The sequence below is a fragment of the Typopeltis vanoorti genome, chromosome 17 (assembly GCF_054136105.1).
Source record: "Typopeltis vanoorti isolate ZY-2024b chromosome 17, IOZ_Tvanoo_1.0, whole genome shotgun sequence".
Lineage (NCBI taxonomy): Eukaryota > Metazoa > Arthropoda > Arachnida > Uropygi > Thelyphonidae > Typopeltis > Typopeltis vanoorti.
Window position 1 is genome coordinate 10,589,754 of NC_143565.1, and position 20,457 is coordinate 10,610,210.

The window sequence follows — 20,457 nt, forward strand, 5'->3', positions numbered from 1 at the left end:
AAGTGGAAGTGATTAAGACTTAAAGCTTGAAGTTTCACAGAAAGGGCAACAGAAGTCATCTTAAAAATGTCTTGGTGACAAACTACTAGCCAATAAACTGTCGATTAGTTCATTCCTGCTTGCTATCTTCAATCCATTCAATGAGTTTCAACCATTGAATGGATTGAAGGCAAAAATCAATTTCAACCATTGATTTTTGCCTAAATGCAAGATTATCTAACCTATATGCAACACATGGTACTAATATGCTATAGATTTCCACTCTTTCATGAGTGGGATTATCATCAAAGTTTTATATCATTTATTATTAAATAATGATTGATTTGTAGTTGTTGTTTTTTTTTAAATAAAAAAACTCGAAGTTCAAATTTCTTCTCTCTATCACTAAGCATACAATCAAGTGAAAGGTTTCTTCCTTTTTTTTTTTTTTTCCTGTATATGCTATCACAGATAAATAGAAAAAATACAGAAGTATTGTGTAACTTTACCTATGTATATTTACAAGGGTGTATGTTAGTACTAGATGTTCTATATGGATTTTGTGATATATAAATTTGCATTGTATTATTTCCAATACAATAATTTCATTAGATATAAGAAAACATATGGTCACTCGTCCACGGGTGACAATGACCTGTAATGTACTTCTCAAACAGCACTGACTGCTTAAGCCCTGCAAGCACCTCTGGTTATTCTGAAATATTTCTTCATAATGCTATCTTAAATTGGAATGTTAATTAGTTTTTTTGTTTATATTTAATATTTAAATTATGTTTGTGATTTTTTATTTATGTAAATTTTATTGTGGAAAGTTCAGTAACAATGTGTTTTGCTTAGCATTCTTTGACAGTTTAATGTTACACATTAAACTGTCAAAGAATGCTAATCTACTGAGTGAGTGAGTGTGAGAGTGAGTGAGTGAGTGAGTGAGTGAGAGTGTGTGTGTGTGTGTGTGTGTGTGTGTGTGTGTGTGTGTGTGTGTGTGTGTGTGTGTGTGTGTGGAGGGGATTCTTCACCACATCATCAATAAAGGAAAGAAGGGGTATTCTTTATTTAAATAATTATTAATTAATATCCTTCCTTATTCAATGTTTAAGGCATGCTTTTGTGAAAGGAGGCTAAAAAAAAACATTTCAAGAGAAACAAACTGGCTTGTTAATGCCAAACAAGAATTGCCGGGACAAGATTTTTACTTTGAGGCAAACACTCAAGAACTCATAGGAATATAACAAAGATCTGTATTTAAACTTTGTAGATCTGGACAAGGCATATGACAAGGTGCTAAAAGAAAATTTGCTAGAAATGCTGCAGTTATGCGGTGTACAGTTGTAAGTGCAATGCAACTCATGTTAAAAAAAAAAAAAAAGGGAGGGACAATATACAGACTGATATAATATATACACTGGTGTCGAACAAAACCTAAGGACAAACACTATTTCTGAAGATTAAAAGTACTAATGACTGAATTCCTAAGAGAGAGAGAGCAAATTAGCTTGTGGCAATTTGTATAAATGATGATTTCAAGTAGAAAGCAGTTCAAATTTTCGAATTGCGTGCAAAAGGGTCATGTGGTAGCACTCAACAGGATAAAAGGCAAAAGGTTGTGATATTACATGAATGGAGCTCTTTACATAAAGGAATAAAGTTGCAAACTTAGATATCTTGTAATGTCTCAAAGACATCATCTGGATGATTTCACATGGCGAAGAATTATTGGAAAGCTAAGATGGCTGCAGAATTACTGATATTGCCAGAGAATTTGGAATCTCACAGAGCATTGTATCCAGACTCTCTAGACAGAGTTTCAAACCAATGGAATGTGTTCCAGATGGTTAATAAGAGGTTGTCCTCACTCTACCATGGAGCAAGAAGACAGATTTTTGGTTATAACAGTAAAATATAACTGACATACCATGCTGGCAGGTTAGCTTGCAAGTCAGTCTCATTCAAATACAGGTACACAGATATCTTGACAAACTGTGGCAAGATGTCTGTGACAAGGAGGCCTATACGCCCAAAGATTGTCTGCATCCCTTAATCCAGTGCTTCCCAAACTTCTGGATGTCAGGACCCCCTTTGCAAAAATTATAATATTTCACGCCCCCCCCCCTCGAAAAAAATCGTAATAGAGAGATATATTATTATAATATTTATTGTATTTGTATTCAATACAAAACATACACAGCGAATATTGCAAAAATAAAATGCATATATTACATTTTTTGCCTCTTACCGTTTGGTTCTGAAGACAATGCGGACTGTGCTGGTAAAATATGAAATACTGTCCTTTTTTTTGAGTCTGTTTCTGCTTCTGATTGTTCGTGGGAATTTTTTTTATTATTTTTTTTTTTATCAGCCACTTATCCATCTCAGGGTTAAATTTTTTAACGTAGAATAGATCAAATAATATCACCACTTACTGATACTAGCACACCGCAGACTAATAACATGAAATTAGTGAATATTACCTGAATAAGGGAATCCTCGGACCAGGAGCATTTTTCTCTTTTGTGACTTTTAAGTTAATTAAGCCTAACGCGAAACAGACAGCAAAGGCAGGTTATTAAAACGTGCATATGATCGGTGCAGTATTAACAAAAGATCACGCAACCAAAAGATAAAAGCATAGCTGACAATTGAGTTGAAATGCTAACTCTCTTCAACCGAATTCCATATGTGAAACTGCCATAACATTCATTATATATATATATTACTTAGTTTTAACACTTTTACGAATTTTAACACGTTCGGTTGAATTTTATCGCTGCCTTGGGAAATCGAACTCACACACATTTAATCAATAACAATAGTTTTTAGTTAGATACTGTGTTTGCCCATGCAACATATGGTTTTGTTTCAGTCTATACAGCATAGTTTCTGTATGAGGGGACATGTGAATCATTAATTAGTGTGTTTTTATCCCAGTTGTCTCTAATTGCACTATTTGTTGAGAAATATATTACACAGACTCCTCATACCTTATTCACTGGCATAATAAAAGTACTTTTATTATTGCCTCTGCAGTATAGTGGCTGTTAGGAAGGGCGTGTTGTTTACCACTGCAAGCGAGTTACTATCTCCCCACATGAACTTGTTTAAGCTTTTTTTCATGTGTGAAGTATATACAAAACTTTTATTGGTAACAGAAAACTAGCTCGGATGAGAGTGATAATATAAAACGAGTCCCTGATTACGAACACGTGATGAAAGGGACAGGAAGATTTGGAGCTTCCCTGGAGAGCATTCGAAGTAAATACAATTAACCACTGCTTTGAAATGAAACATATGAATAAGCAATATTTACTAATATTCATTAAGCGCCGAAATACGCAAGAAGCAAAGTTTGTGAACCAACACCAATGTGTGAATTTTTTCATTAAAATATAAAAAATAACAAAAAAGAAATAAATAATAAAAGTTAAATAAGTTTCTTTTAAAATAAAAAAAAATCTACTTAGTCTTAAAACATTTTAAATTTGTTTTCATTATTTCATGGCCCCCCTCAACAAAACCTATGGCCCCCAGTTTGGGAAGCAGTGCCTTAATCCACAGCTCATCATACACTACATTTTCAGTTGTATTGTATCAATAAAAATTCTACAAGACATCAATGGGCTAATGTACTCTTCACAGATGAGAGTTGTTTTAATCTTTCCTCTGATTCTAGATGACACTTGATCTATTGTGAAAGTGGTACCGCTTACCATCATGAGAATGTTCTTGAAAGGGATAGATACGGTAGTGGGAAGTCATGGTATGGGAAGGTATTGCAATATTGTTCACCAATACTGATGAACAATATTGCAACGAAGTACTTCAATGTCGTGTTGATTGTTCCATGGTGATGTGGGCAGAGAATTAATTTGATGGATGACAATACCACAACACATCGTGCAAGAGCAGTGGAGATACTTCTGGAGACTGCGGATAATGATCGAATCGAGTGGCCAACATGCTCCCCAGATCTCAATCCTATAGAGCACATTTGGAACACAATAAGGAGATGCACTGATGCTTGAAATTCTCCTCAAGAAAACAAACAAGGCCTTATCCTTGCTCTGAAGGAGGAGTGTGGCAGTTTGCCTCAATAACTCCTGAATCATTTAGTGCTAAGCATGGTATAACATTATGAAAGCTGCATCGCAGTTCAGGGTGACATATTCCATATTGAAATGTCTTTCTGCATAGTTTTCTATAAGCACTGTACATTAATTCCTTAACTAAGTCCTTAGGAAATTTGTTGCTTTTGCCAAAAATGTATTGTAATTTAATTTGTACAAAATTTATAACACGTTTTTTGTGTAAAAGAAATTATTAGTATGTTGACAATAAATTTAAGTCCATATTTGGATGTAGTCATCAAAATTCTTTCATATACAGGGAAAAATGTAGTTTGTCCTTAGTTTTTGAACACCAGTGTAGCTTTGTAAGTCAGCTGTTAAAATTCCAGCATCGATAGGAAGATGGTCTGATGAAAAATCAGGTGTAAGACAAGAATGCACACTATATCCAGTGTGATTCATCAACAATATGAATCATATTATGAAAATTAAAAATGAAAATTGAATATATTGAAACTCATTTTACTTTATGCAGATGTTATATTTCTAAATAAACCCAGTACAAGTCTTTGTGACTTTAATTAAAAAGAATATCTGCTGTAAGCATGGTATGAAAATTAGCAATTAAAAGACAAACTATGTTTTTAGGCATGAATTGAAAAACATCAACTGCATTCTCAACGTGCAGCCATAGAACAAATAAAATACTTCAGCTGTTTACATACAATTTTTAGTCAAGGTGAAATTAAATATGGAAAGAGATAACAGAAGAAGTAAAGCTGGTATGCTGAGCAGCCAGCTGAATAAATTTACGTAAGACAGAAATTGGCCAAAACATTTTTAACTTACAGATCTGATAGTTGGTGATCTGCTGATTAAAGACTAATGACACTAGACTTTGGAGAAAAATTAGAGTAAACAGATGGTATTAATGAGAGAATCATATTAAAAATTATGATGTCAGAAAGGAACCTACCACTGTCAGCAATCAATAATGTGTGAGCATAGATAACCAATGGTAACTTAAACAGAATGGGAAGTGAGAAAGTTAAGCACAAGAGATATCTCATGCCAGGATAGCAGAAAAGAGGCTGAGACAAAACTGAGATCTATGTGGACCAATTTAATTGGCAGAAGATCCAAACCCATATAATCTGTAAGAAAAATTTAAGATTGATTCTAAGAAATTTGCAAGGTTAATTTATAACAAAAAGGTGTAATTATCAAAATAATCATTTTGATAATGTCATTCAAATTTAAGTGGATATTGAATACCACATTATTTCTTATTTTTTTTATTTTTTACTAAATAATTTAAGGAAATTACAACGTCAAAAAAGGATATACATTAAAATAAATTTTAATATACTTCAATATTTCGGCAATGTCACGTTGCCATTTTCAAGAAACTTAAGAACAAGACACATGCACGCAGGCACAACAAACAGTAAGTGAGGAAGAAGCAGGAAGCTATTATTTCTGTTAAAGTCCTGATGGTGCCCCCTAGCGGGCAATGTTGGTATTCTTGTGCGATTGGGCTAAAGGTCTTCTGATGTAGGTTTCCCAAATTTGAGGCAGTCTCATGCAGCCAAATTTGTTGAGGTTTAGATTGTTTCTTAGTAGTAAATAAAAATATGAAAAGCCTTTCATATTTTTATTTACTATGATATATTATCGTGGCTTTCTTCCACCGTATTCTATGGCAGGTATCCAGCGCATGGTCAGCAAGACCAGAGTGGCTGTATTGGTGAAACCGGATGTAGTCCTTGTGTTCTGAAATTCTGATATTTGCTGTCCTGCCTGTTTGGCCAAAGTAGGCCACAGTTATTAGCCAATTTTTTATATGGTCTGTAACAAGAAGTTAAGTCATGTTTTTTTAGGATTTTTGTAATTTTTTCCGAGGCACCTCGGAAAAAATTACAAAATTATATTTACTGTATCAGTTGCCAAAAAAGGTGCACAAATACAAATTGTATTTGTGCACCTTTTTTGGCAACTCATACAATTAAGATATAAGTTCTGACCATTGAAACCTTAGTATTACATCTAGGTCTACCTACTCACTGATGAGACCTCAAAAAAAGTTCGAAACCGGTCTGGGTAGTGACCTTCTCTCATAATGTAGAACAGTAATTCATCTCCTAGGAGGTGTGTTTTACATTATGGGAAAATAGTAAGAACAGTGATCAGAGCATACTCTACCTTTACTACGAGTCGCCCTAGCATTGCACTACCAGGTGTTGGCTTATGCTTGAACTTGCCGATCTTTATCTTTATATAGTTTTCTATATTCGGCATGAAACTCTTAGATCAGATTTCCTATCTTTGAGTTTCTTATTCAGCTAAGAAATAATGTGGTATTCGCCGAAATGAAGCATGTTGGCTCTTATTTCAGTTATTGATTTTGATAATGATTATTTCATAAAAGTTTTAGGCATTACATATTTAATCTTATATGGAGCTGAGGTGTACGCAGCTACCTTCTGACCCTGTGTGTACACTTTTTTTAAAAATGATAATCCAACCTTATGAACAACTGGAACCTACAGCATGGCAATAAAGGTATTCTTGGTCACCTGAAGGGGCATTCATGTCTTTCAAGTCTTTCATTCCCTTTTAGGTGACTAGTAAATAAGCAGGTGGCACTCCCACACTGAAAAATGTAAATCACCTGTCTAATTCCTGGTATGCTTACATCCATGTCACAGCTGGTTTCAAACCAACAGCCTGTTGGCAACAAAGTAGACCACCACTATCCACCCATAATTTAATTTTACAGTAATTTATCAAGGAAGTACTCAAGGAGTACTTCCTTGAGGTACTCCTCAAAGAAATACTCCTAAAAAATAGCTGCAATCTTAAAATTATCAACAACATTTTACAAAAGCCATTACATATTTTGGCAATACAAGCACATGCAGAATACAAAAGTGTAGTTTCTTTACCTAACATAAAAGAATGTCATAGATAAGATAGCCAAGGTGCTTAAACAGTACAACATAAAAGTTGCCTTCATGCCAATGACAAAAGTCTCCATGATGCTGAAGTCACAAAAACAGCCTCATTCACCACTTAAGAAACTAGGAGTGTACAAACTTTTCTGTGCATGTAGCATCTGCTATGTTGGAGAGATGGGATCTCTGATCAGGAGAGATGCACATGAAAAATATATTAAGGATGCGGAAAAAAATGGGGGACATATAAATCTTGACTAGCATTTCATACCATCAGATACTTGGGCCACTCACAAGAATATATATATATATATATGTATATATGAATTTAATAGCTATATGCATAAATTCAAAACTGATGCTGAAATGTCATGTTGTCCAACTCAGTTCAACAAAATCCACTAAACTTCCACTGCTACTGTTTCCATGTGTATTTAATTTATTATAGGTTTAACTTGTACCCATATTAAATATGTCAATAAGACTGGTGAAGGAAAGTCATAACAATGATGATACACCAGTGGAAAAAAAGAGATTTGCTGTTATCAATTTGGATAACAGCACATCTCAATGTTAAAAATCATACAAACTTGAGTCTAGTTTTAAGATTGCTGACATTGCAAAAGAATTTAAATTAAGTGCATCCATCCAAGAATGGGAAAATTTGTTAATTGCATGGAATGAAGATTTAAATAAAAAATCAATAGCCATCAGCATACAAATAACAATGAATTACATGTTCCAAGTAATCTGCTTTACACAGATTACTTGGAACATGTACCATGTGTAAATCTGAGGGTTGCCTGTAATAATTGTGGATGAACAGAATTTAATGAAATTTTCTATTTGGGACCTCCATTAAAACATATTAAGTCATCACAGTTTTTATTTTAATCAGATTATTTTAACAACAAAATTAAGCAAAGCAATATTATATGTTTATAGCATATATGCCAAAAATGGCCACAAGTTCAGTGGTGATAACTATTACTATTGGATACTTATCTCTAAGTCTTATGTTTAGCAGACATCTTTCCATTCTTCTTTCTGTTTTTTGCATTTTATCTATTATTTCCTTTTTTGATTGGCCAGGTTTCTGCTCCTTATGTCATAACAGGCAATACACATTAGATGAACAGTCTTGCTCTGTTCTCAGGTTTTATGTTGTTGTTTAAAAATCTCTTCAATTTTCCAAAAGCTGCCCATCCCATTCCTATTCTTCTTTTCACTTCTACCATGACTCCTTGTTTCTTTATTGTTAACAATTTTTTTAAGTATACATACTCATCTGTATGACGATGAAAGACATATGAAAGACTCATATGTCTTTCATCGTATCCTCTTCAGTTTGTCATTATTTTGGTTTTCTCAGAATTAATGTCTAATCCAATTTCTAGTGATTTAGTTGTTAGATCTTCTATCATTTCTTTTAAATCTTTCATATTGTTTGTAATAATAAGGATATCATCAGCAAATCTTAGGTTATTTAATTTAATTCCATTAAAATTGATTCCTTGATTGGACCATTCTAAATTACACATCATATGTTCCAGTGTTAATGTGAAGAGTTTGAGAGAAATGACATTGCCTTATTCTTTGATTTATGTGAAATGTTTCGCTTATTTCATTAAAAATGATATTTGATGTAGAATTTCCATAAATATGTTTTATTATGTTAATAAAATTGTTTTTCAATGCCATAATCTCTAAGAGCTTCTATTATGGATGATGTTTTAATGCAATCAAAAGCTTTTTTGAAATCTATGAAGGACATGTGAAGAGGAAGGTTGTATTCATTGCATTTTTCAATAAGTAGGCTTAGTGATTGAATATGATCTATTGTACTGAAGTTCTTTCTGAAACCAGCTTGTTCAGAGGATTGTATTGAATCAAGTCTTGTTTCTATTCTATTGGTTATAATTCTAGTGAAAAGCTTATTAATGTGGGATAATAAGAAATGAAGAAATAAGAGCTAAAACAAAATTTTTAGATATTGGAGAAAACATACTTGGAAAGAAATGGAAATGGGCAGGACACATCGCAAGATTCAAGAACAATAGATGGACAAAAGTTTTACTAGAATTATAACCAATATGTGTGATATCTGTTCATCCATGTGTGATATCTGTTCACAGTGAAGGACCTCAGAGTGATGGTACCAGACCATTTTTTTCTAAACTTTTCTTATGGAAGCTTTTGTTCAATGGTGTGAAGGCCAGGTGTTTATAAAATTTTCTACACATGTGGTATCTGTTACATCAGACAAATGGGACATTTGGAAGAAATTCACAGAGATGTAGAAAAAAAAAAGAGAGCTCACAAATGAGCCTGGATTTTCATATTATTAATAAAAAAACATCATATGCAATTTGGCAACATTTGCAAAAGAATGCTGTGTACTGAACAGCTAGATTTGCAAATTTAAATACATGATGCCCAACATAGCATAATAAAAATTAAGTCCTTATCTTAAACTGACTGTGATTGGCCTATGTAAAGCACCTGAGCCACTTGACACTAGGTTATGATAGAAATTGCATACCACAGATCAATAAGGAATCATTTGAATGAAATCACATGACATGCACTATTGGTTTAATAATAATTCTATCATCAGTTTATGATATCAAAAATCATTCTGTTGCTATATGTTTTTGAATTAAAAAAAAAGCTTAATTATATAAAACAAGTGGATATTAAATCCAGCATTATTTCAAAGCCAATGTAGAAACTATGAAAGTTTCGTAAAAAAATTGACCAGAGAGCTTATGGGAATACACTTGCTGTGCATTTACGAGCTGCCCTAGCACGGACCGTATAGAAGACATGAGTGCTTGCCCAAGTGTCCATATACTCGCCTTTTATTGGTCCATTTTGATAAGGTTTCACTGGCCTGACAGCTGTTAAGGTTTCTGCCTGGTCTCTGAAGAGAACCAATCAGTTCGAAATTGGTTGGTTCTTGTAGTTGATTACAACTACAAGGGACTTAATAAACACCTGACAGGTCTAGGAACTACAGACCTGTCAATAAACACCTGATAGGTCTAGGTACTGGTCTTTGGTAGAATGGATATGGGATGCTAATTTTTTAGATGGTCTAAGGTTGAAAAGCTGTATATTTTTAAGATTTTTGTTAGTTTTTCAGATGTACCTCGGATATATGGAATAGTGATGCTTTGGTGTAGTCTCTGTTCTAAAGAGGGGGGGTAATATTTTTTAGATTAGATATGGTAGGAGTTGTAGTCATCGACTAAGAAGGTTTTGTGAAGGTGGTCAAGTTCAGTGTAGAGGGAACTATATCTGAACTAATTAATTTAGCCTCATGATATAGTTTTAATAATTCCATACTGTTGGGGGGGGGGGTAACTGTTTGTGAATGTATCTACTGGCGTGCGTGTGTGGGTTTTCTGTAAAATGAGAATGCCAGGGATCCATCAGGCTGGCATGTAATTAAGTATCTAGGAAGGGGAGAATGTTGTCATTTTCTTTTTCTAATGCGAACTGGATCCTGGGATGTTGATGATTGATATGTTGAGAGCATCCAGACCATGCCACCAAATGGAGAACACAACAACAACAACAACAAAAAGAAGAAAAAAAAATGCATAGCCAAACAATGGGTCTATAAGAGGCAGAGTTTAGGTGCTTAGTTTGTTCCCTGACAATGGAAATTTGACTTTGCGAAATACTGGAAGCATTAATTAAATTAATTTAGTTAATATTACTCTACATTGTAATTTCCTTAAAAATACAGTTATAAATAGCCAATGTATAAGCCTTATCAGCACACTTAAGTAACAAAATGTAAAGAGAAATTTGTTCTAAAATTTTAGCCTGTTAATTTTTTTTTATTTTTTTAAATTCATTGGTAATGTAAGATTGTCAAATGAAACATCTGCACATAAAGATTTTTTCCCTATAATATGAATTCCACCCATGAAAGGATATTAGCTTATAGTACATTTGTATCAGTACTGTGACTAAGAGTTAAATAATCCAGAAAAATCAGCTTTAAAAAACAAGCATGAGAGCTTTTTCAAGCTTCAGAACTCCAATAAGCAAGGTGCTGGTGGTCACACACCAAGCAATGAAATTCCACTGTCTATTGAATAGACAGTGGAAATGTTAACCACTTAGACTTACAAATTTAGAACCTTAGGCCCAAATGACTAATGATAGCAGTAATTATGACAGCACTGCAAAAACCAAAGAAACACTAATGCTATTTGTACATACTACAATGTTTTACTGATTCAAGACAAATGAATTTGTGTTTTGCGATGAAGAATTCATATACTTGAATGGTCATGGACTTGGTCAGAAATTTTGCTGTAGGACTATTGTTTATATTACTGACAATACATTAAGTAACACATCTCCATTTCATTAAGTTGAGAATCTTCAACTTATTCTGCAGTACAATTTCTCAGCAAAACCAGCTTTTTCCTTGATGTTTTTTTTTTTTTTTTTTTTTTTTTTCCAGCAGTCGGAAATATTTATGAAGAAATTAGGCATATGCTATTCCAAAAAATCTGCACAATTCATTTTCCTACATCATAATTTATTGCAACTTAATTTTGATTATTAAATCCATAATTATTCTCTATATTTCACAATTAAAATAAATTCCATTTTGAAAAGCACTCATAAAGGTTCTTCACATCCTAGATGTGAAGAACCTTTATGAGTGCTTTTCAAAGTGCTTTTTGGAGTTTGAAGATGAAGAAAGTTAGCAAGGAGGTCTGCATAAAACAAATGGCAGAATCCACATTGGTGATCACTGATACTTTCTCCACCACTTTTGAGAATACAGAAGTAAGAACAATGATTCAAACCCAGATCTTTTTAACCAAAGGGCATTGTCGAAACTGACTGTGCTGCGGAGACTCTTTTCTCAGCAAATTTATTTTTCCTTCTAGCTACCAGCTTTTCCTGGAAAGAATATTTTCATTTGAAGAGACAAGTGTAAGTGAAATTTTGTTCTCATTTCTATGCTGTACTGTTTTTTAAATACAATGTTCTCTATGAAATGAAATGATGTTTATTATATTGAAATGAAGGATATTATGGATCCATTCATATTTTAAAGGCAAATGTAGAAAGAAAGTGAAGTTTCGAAAATTTATCGGTGAGCTTATGAGAACAAAACCTTATTCTACGATCCTTCGATCTTGGACATATTACGTAGCAGTGTCAACAAATGTAATCATTGCGACTAGAACAAGAAAATATGTAGAAAAGTCCAAAATCGAAAAAAAAAAAAAAATCACTCAAAAAATACTCATGTAAGTAGTCGCATGGGATCAGAAAGTCAGAAATCATTCCTTACTCCACAACTGATTACGCTGACGGCCGGCACGTGACTGATTCAGCAGGGACAGCAAGAAATTCAGCTACTCAAAATCGCAACAAAAATCCATCATTAGTTTTTATCAGAAATCAAACTTGAATGACGGCTGGGGTCAAATAGATCCCATGAGACTAATTAAAGGTTAGGAGTTGAACCAGAGAGAAACATGCATGAAAAAGAATACCAAATTTTTAGGAGATTGAGAAGGTTATGGATGTAATATATTGATACCAGGATATAGCTAGATGCAAAAGTCAGTGAAGAGAAAACTGATTTTGACTGGGAATCTGAACATCATTAGAGTAAAAGAAGTATCTTTCTTCTGGGTAATAACACGGGACTGTATTTCAATAGCACTGAAATTCACTACATTATCTTCATCTTACTTAGAACAGTGATGAGATCAATGTTTAAGAGATTAGTTGTAGAGAATCTTGAAGCTTGAATCATTTGGGTATTAGATTTCTTTATATATCTAGCACTGCTAAAGAAATCTGATGACAGGAAGCTATCTGGCATGACAGACAATGAACTAGTGAGGAAACTGGCAATCCATCCACAAAAGACAAGAGGGAGACCATAAGATAGCAGCCTGGTAAGAAAACCTTGACACCAGACAAGATCACATGCCATGGAAAAATCAAGAATGACCACATCAGTTTCTCTAAATTTGTCCATGACTGGAGTTCAAAGATGAAGAAAGTTAGTAAGGAGGTCTGCATAAAACAAATGGCAGAATCCACATTGGTGATCACTGATACTTTCTCCACCACTTTTGAAAGTACTGAAGTAAGAACAATGAGATAATAACAATGAGATAATAGTTTGATGGCTGACTTATGCTGTTGGGTAGATTTCAGATTATGTATTCCATCCCTCTTGTCATTATACATGACACAGGAGGGATGCTAATTCTGCAGCACAAGATTTTAGCACAACTGGAGAGATACCTTCTGTATTAGGAGACTTAAAAGTATCAAAGCTAGGTGAGTATTTTTTAATGGTCTTCTGATAAAACATAAAAAGAGGTTTGTTGTGAGAAGTTTGTGGAATAGTTGGAGTAAGATGATTGTTTAACCAAGAGTTGGAAGAAAAGACTAATTCCAATAAGTCTATCTTACCTTCAGCTTCAGATGTTACCATTGTATAGGAAGTGTGTGTGTGAGAGAGAGGCAGAAATGTGGTAGAGCAGGTATTTGTCCAACAGGCATGTTGAGCAAACAGAAAGCTTGACTGTCAATTGAGCAGGAGGTAAGATTAATATATTCTTTGTTGAAAGTTTTTCCACTTGGTTATACTATAAATTAAAGATGCCAAGAAATTATATTTTTACTTTAATCCTTTATCCAAGTGTAAGCTTGAATCTGGCTCTCAGTGATGAGACCTCAATAAAGGTTGAAACCAGTCTGGGTAGTGACCCTTCCCATAATGCATAGCATTATACATGTCCATAAGGATATGTGCTTTATGTTATGGGATACCAAGGCAAGTGATGTGAAGTCGTTAGCTTCTATATACAAGTTGCCCAGTCGTGAAGTTACTTCACATGCAAACTTTGCTTACAGTTGGATAAAGGATTAAACCAAGAATTTCTTGGCATCTTTAATTTAAATGGCTGAGGAATTACTATATTCCTCAGCCATTAGAGTCTACTTGAAATCAGTTGATGTTATTTTTTACAGTTATTATAGGCTATAATGTAAACTGAGTGAGAAGCAGCAGTTTTTAACTTGACCTACAGAATGTATGCTAATTTCTGTTTTTGACTGCTTTGACACATATGTTGTAGAAGAAGGGCTTCAGTAGGGGATTTGAGTGGAACAGCTGCATTTTAGTCAGAATTATTTCAGTTATTTTATGAGGACCAATGCTTGAATCAGGAAAGCAGAAAAAATAATTCGAGAATGTAAAAAATGTATAGAAATCTCAAATGTGATCCCAATTGGCACTGCATAGCTTCATATGCTATGGCACTGCAGTGCCATTTGGGATCACATTTGAGATTTCTATAGCTGAGATTGGTTGGGGAAGGATGGTCTGTAGGAAAGAAATGTGGCAAGGTTTTAATCAAAGTTGGAAAAATATATGTGATACAAGAACAAGAGGTCATACCTGGAAATTGAACAAAGGTCATGTGAATAAGAAAGCGAAAAGGAGATTCTTTGCTTGGCAGATGGTTAATGAGTGGAATGCAATGCCAAAGTGGGTGGTGCTCCAACGGCTAATGACTTCAAGGCAAGGTATGATAAGTTACTGTGGTTTGCAAGCATTCAACTGCCCATGATGAGTCTTCAAACTCCATGGTGGAGGCTTGAAAGTAATACTAATACTAAATTGCAGGAAAAATGAAACTGGACATAATCAGAAATGAAGAAATACACAAAGTGTCTTACAACCAGTAAATGAATGGATAACCATTAGAAAAAAAGGAATGGCAAAAAGCATGTCAACAGAATGAAAAAAAAAAAAAAAAACAGTTCTAAGGCAAAATATGGAGGAAGAGTGTGTGTATATTATATATATAATAAGAAATTTATTGTTTTCTTATTATATATACACACACAATAAGAAAACAATAAATCGGGTATTAACAGAGGATTGATACACTAATATTTCCCATAGAGGAGATAACTAAAGGCCATCAAATTTGTTCTAATTTGGACAATGTAAAAAAAGTCTCAGCTCTCTTTATATACATGTTCTATAAGGAATCCACTCTTGTGTACGAACTTGGTTTTCTTCCAAAGGACTGTGTTTAGTAGAGATGTCATGTTAAGCTAAGAGAGAATACTCAGGTTCATTGTACTAGATATAAGATTTATGTTCTTCATGGCAGACAGCACCAGATCCTTCAATTAACTTTCCTGGTGTCTACAAGATCCCTTGCTCATGTGACCTGTCTTACTTCAGATAATTGGGTATATCTGCTGCTATCTACAATGAAGAACATAAATCTTATATCCTGTACAAGAACCTGAGCAAGCTAGCATAGCTGAACATGCCATCTCTACTAAGTACAGAATCCTTTAGAAGAAAACCAAGCTCTTACACAAGAACAGTATCAATTGTCTATATTCATGCAGCATGAAGTACAAGCATGAAAGGCAACTAGTATATATAGTAAGGATGGTAAATCAGTTTTGAGAGAAAATTAGCTAAGCAGGCCAAAGTAAATCCAAAAGAGTTTTTTTTGCTACGTAGAAAGTAAGAGAAAGAATAATTATGGAAAGATTACTTTACTCAGTGCTGATGGTAGGAAAGTGATAAAAGCAGAAGAAATAGTTCAGTTATTAAGTGATCACTTTGCAAGAGTATATCATCCAGTTCGTAATTTTGCAGTTACTGATGTGACAGAGACTGACATGAAAATTGAGGTAGATGAACTGGAGGTACACAGTATACTGAAAAATATCAATGTGAATATGGCAGTGGGCCTGAATGGTATATATCAGCTTGTGTGCTACTGGAATATGCAAGTGAACTGGCAGTACTCCTGATGAAGTTGTTTAATCTAAGCTTTGGCAAGGTTCCAAGGAAGTGGAAAGAGGATAAGATAGTTCCATCACATAAACATGGCTCCAAAACAAAAGTAGTTTAAAAAAGATGCACCAAGGCTCTACAAATGAAAAACTAAACGTACCATTACTGGTTCAAAACAAGAACCCCCATCTTCCTTTAGAGCTTATACCCAAGCCCGAAATAAATGCAAAAAAACAATCAATGCTTCCAGAACAGAGTTCGAAAGAGCAAAAAAGCAGGATATTAGCAGCCTGTCCAAATGGCAACCAAGCCTTTTGATTCCTTGCCAAAGCAATCGGTTGTAACTTCTGCCCCAACACTATTCCCACCTCTATCATATCCAGATGGTTCCATTGCATTATCATCACCTACAGAAAAGGCAATCTCCTGGCCTCACATTTTGCTTCCAATGCACGCATAATTGATAATGGCAAATGTCCAACAAACAATTCCAGATGATCAACATATAATGCCCAATATATATTTTTGCCAGAAAGAGATCAGTAAAATGCTGTCCAAATTAGACAGAAAATAGTCTCCTGGCCCTGATGGCATTCCTCCAATTGTCTTGAAGGTTTGCACATCAGAACTGTCTCCTGTCCTGTGTCGCTTATATATACTGTCTTACTCCATTGGCATCCCACAGCCTGTAAATTGGCCTATATTCAACCCATTCCCAAAAAGATAGACAAGTCACTGCTGTCCAACTACTGCCCCATCTCGCTCACCTCAGTCCTGTCTAAAGTAATGGGAAAAATCATCAATTCCCAATTCTACACTATCTTTAAGCTACCCATCTAATAAATGACTGCCAGTATGGATTCCCTCGCTGCCGATCAAGAGGAAATCTGCTCACATACGTCACCCATCTCTGGACAAATGCCATGGAGAAGTTTAGCGAATCTCAAGAAGTTGGACTTGATATCTCTAAGCCATTTGATCGGGTCTGGAACAAGGGCTTACTAAACAAGCTGCCATCGTTTGGTCTATCTCAAGACCTCTGTAGTTGGACTGCCAGCTTTCTGTTTGGATGCACATTGTGTGTGGTGGCGGATGGCTCCTTATCCTCTTGCCATTCAACTAATGCCAGAGTTCTTAAGATTCTGTCCTCTCACCAATCCTCTTCCTACTATATATTGATGACTTACTTCAGCTTACCACCAACCCAATACAGTTTTGCAGACGACAGCACATTGCACTCCTCCCTTTCTTTTGATAAACCTTACTCCACACAACTCACCTCAACCTACAGAACAGCAACCACCACTGCCCTCAATTCAGACCTCCAAGCCATCCTCCAATGGGGTTCAGATAATCTAGTCAATTTCAATGCAAATAAAGCCCAGTACTGTCTTATTTCTCATAAAAAAAGAAGCATTTACTCTCAGTATTATTTTTGACAACACCAAAATTTCCAGACAATCTGAGATTTCTCTTGGAATTACCCTGACATCAACACATAACAACCATTCATCATCAGCTTCTAAAAAACTAGGATTTCTCATTTGCTCAAGACGTTACTTCATCCCTGAACAGCTGTTAAACCTTATACAAATCACAAATCTGCCCAACCATTGAATAGTGCTCCCACATATGGGGTTGGTGTCCCCAAAATCTCCTCAAAATGCTTGATTCAATACAGAGGAGAGCAATCAGACTTATTAATGACCCATCTCTTACCAACTCACCCCCCCCCCCACTTTCGCACAGATGATCGGTCTCTACACTATTTTCATCCAAAACAGCATCAATAATTCACCCACTTAGTACTAAGCTCGTTGGAACACGTGTGGCTGCTGCTCAACATCCCTACACAGTGCACCTTGAAACTCACAGAACATGTTTCGTCTCCTCATCCTTCTTCCCTGCAACTGCTATACTATGGAACAGTCTTCCCTTGATATGTTTCCTAAGGAATACAATAACAATATACAGTCATTCAAATCCAATGTGAACAAGTACCTTTTTCCTAACACATACACAGTACTAATGTACTAAACCTCTCGTGTATGGGCTCAACATAAAAAAAAAGTTAATTAGAGTGGTGGTTTAAAGTACTGGAAAAGCTAGTTGATTAAAAGTAAAATTCAGGAATGGGTGGATAGGAATATGATATCTAGGGGTCAGCACATGACTTTGAAAAAAGTAGGTCCTGCGTCAGTAATTCATTCACATTTTATAAGGCGACAATGGAATTAGATAAAGGAAATAGCTACACCATTATACTGCTGACTTTGCAAAGGCAATGGATAACTATTGCATAAGTTGGAACAAATGGGAATGGATATGTGGCTGGTGGCATGGGTGGGGGGGGGGGGGGAACTATCAGTGATAGATATCAGAGGGTGGTAGAATGAAATCAAGATGAATAAAGGTGACTATGAAGTGCCCCAGAACTCTGTACTTGGACCACTGCTCTTTAATTTGTACATTAATAATATAGCAGAATATCTGAGAGGGAGATATTCAGTTGTTCACTGATGATGAAAAACTGGAGAGGGCAATAATTGATAAAAAGTAATGTATATATCTTACAGGATGATTTAAACAAATGGGCAATGTGGACAAGGATAATGGTTATCAATTTAATGTTATAAAATGTAAGATAAAACATTTGGGGATGAAAAGATTACATGCTGTGTATCATACTGATAGTACTATTTTAGAGCAAATTGATGAGGCTGTGGATCTGGGGGTGATGATGGATGGAGATTTGAAATTCAGAGGACATATTACAAGAGTTGGTAAAATAGCTCAGAGGATTACTTGGATGCTGAAGGGCACACTCACAAGAAAAGACAGAGAGGTTATTATCCCTCTTTTGGTCACCTCCGTTTCTTGAGAATTGGGATGTTGTGGAAAGGATTCTGAGAAATGATCAAGCTGGTGACAGGTCTGTGGAATATTCCCTACACATATCTTCAATCTATGATAGATTGAAGGCATGTAGGTTGTAGAGTTTAGCTGACAGGTGGAGGAGAGGGGATATGATAGAGACTTATAAGTTCCTAAAGGGATACTATAAGATTTACACAGAAGAAATTTTTTAATACATGGGGAGTAAGGGAAAAACAAGGGATCACATTTGGAAGTTGTTTAAGAGTGTGGTTAGTAAGGGTGTGCAAACTAGGTTCTTTACATGGAGGTGGTGAATGAGTGCAATGGTTTGTCAGAGGTGGTTGTGAGCACAACAAGAGTAAATAAATTTAAGAAGACATATGATAAGTATTGTGTTAATGGATAGTGTGGGTCTCCCATGATATGTTGTGACTCCATAGAGAACCCATATAAATCATAATTCCTAATTTGTTATTTTCTTATTTTATTACGTTAATTAATTATAATTATTAATTATAATTAATTAATTAGGAAGTTTATTGAAATTGGCACTTTTCAAAATGTTTGTTTTGCAGTTTAATTGTGTTTGTTTCATTACCCATTATGCTGAAGATGTCACTGATACCAAGGCAAAAATTTTACACCATTAAAATAGTCCCCCATCCCCAATCTTTCACAACTAAAGCAATGAAGCTAGTTTATCATGCCTGGTAATCATTTTTGAAGGGAAAAAAAAACTTTTCACCTTTGTATGTGTCCAGATATTAAAAACTTAAGCCTTATAATCCTATAATTCCCCTATAGCTTTATAACTCCCTCTCTGTGGGTTGTCAAAATTATACAAACACAATACCAAGTGAGATTCAGTAAAGTATTAATTCTCCTACCTATAGAACTCGCCAACTGCTCCCTCTCATTACCAATCCATAATTTTCCAGGCACTTGATTAAATCTTACATCTTGGCCTTCTTACCAAGCTATTTTATGATCTGCCTCCTGACATTTGTGACTGGATTACCAGCTTCCTCTCTGGTTATTCATTGCAATTGAAATAGACATTTTTTATTTGCTTTTTTTTTTTTTTTATTTTATTTTGAAGTATAAAAAAAAACTTCTCTGTTGATCACAGAACTGGCTCTGTCATCAACAGAGAAGTTTTTTAATGTCACTCACCCAACCACTTTTGGACAAATGCTTTGAAAAAAAAAGGTTGAGGAACTTTGAATGGTCAGTTCTGTGTAATATTTTAGAATTTAAACCTGTGAACAATCGGCTGTGCACTATTAGAGTAAGGGATGTTTTCAAAATGTGTCTATTGTGAACTGTTATGCGCCTACAGAAGAGAGCTAAGGAAGCCAAAGATTGTTTCTACGAAGTGCTTGAGCACACTTGTGTTAATCTACTGTCTTATGACGTCAAGCTAGTGGTGAAAGATTTCAATACGAAGTTGGGAAGAGAGCGTGCTGTCGCCCTTTTGTGGGAAGTGAGAGTCTACACAAGGAGTGCAATGATAATGGGACCCGACTTGCGAGTTTTGCCTCAGCCATGGGATGCTTTGTAAAGAGCACTATGTTCGCGCACAAAGAAGTCCACAAGCAGACCTGGAGATTGCCGAACGGTAGAACAGCTAACCAAATACACCATGTACTAGTGTATCAACATCACCACAGCTCCATCTTGGATGTGAGGAGTTTTAGAGGAGCAGATGGAGATAGCGACCACTACCTGGTAACCT

The 20,457-nt window shown here is 35.0% G+C and overlaps 1 protein-coding gene across 2 annotated transcripts in view; it reads right to left on the reverse strand.

Moving 5' to 3' along the window:
- The window catches only part of RNaseZ (ribonuclease Z), a 336,200-nt gene that overhangs the window by 251,744 nt on the left and 63,999 nt on the right, over window positions 1-20,457 (reverse strand). The window lies entirely within an intron of this gene.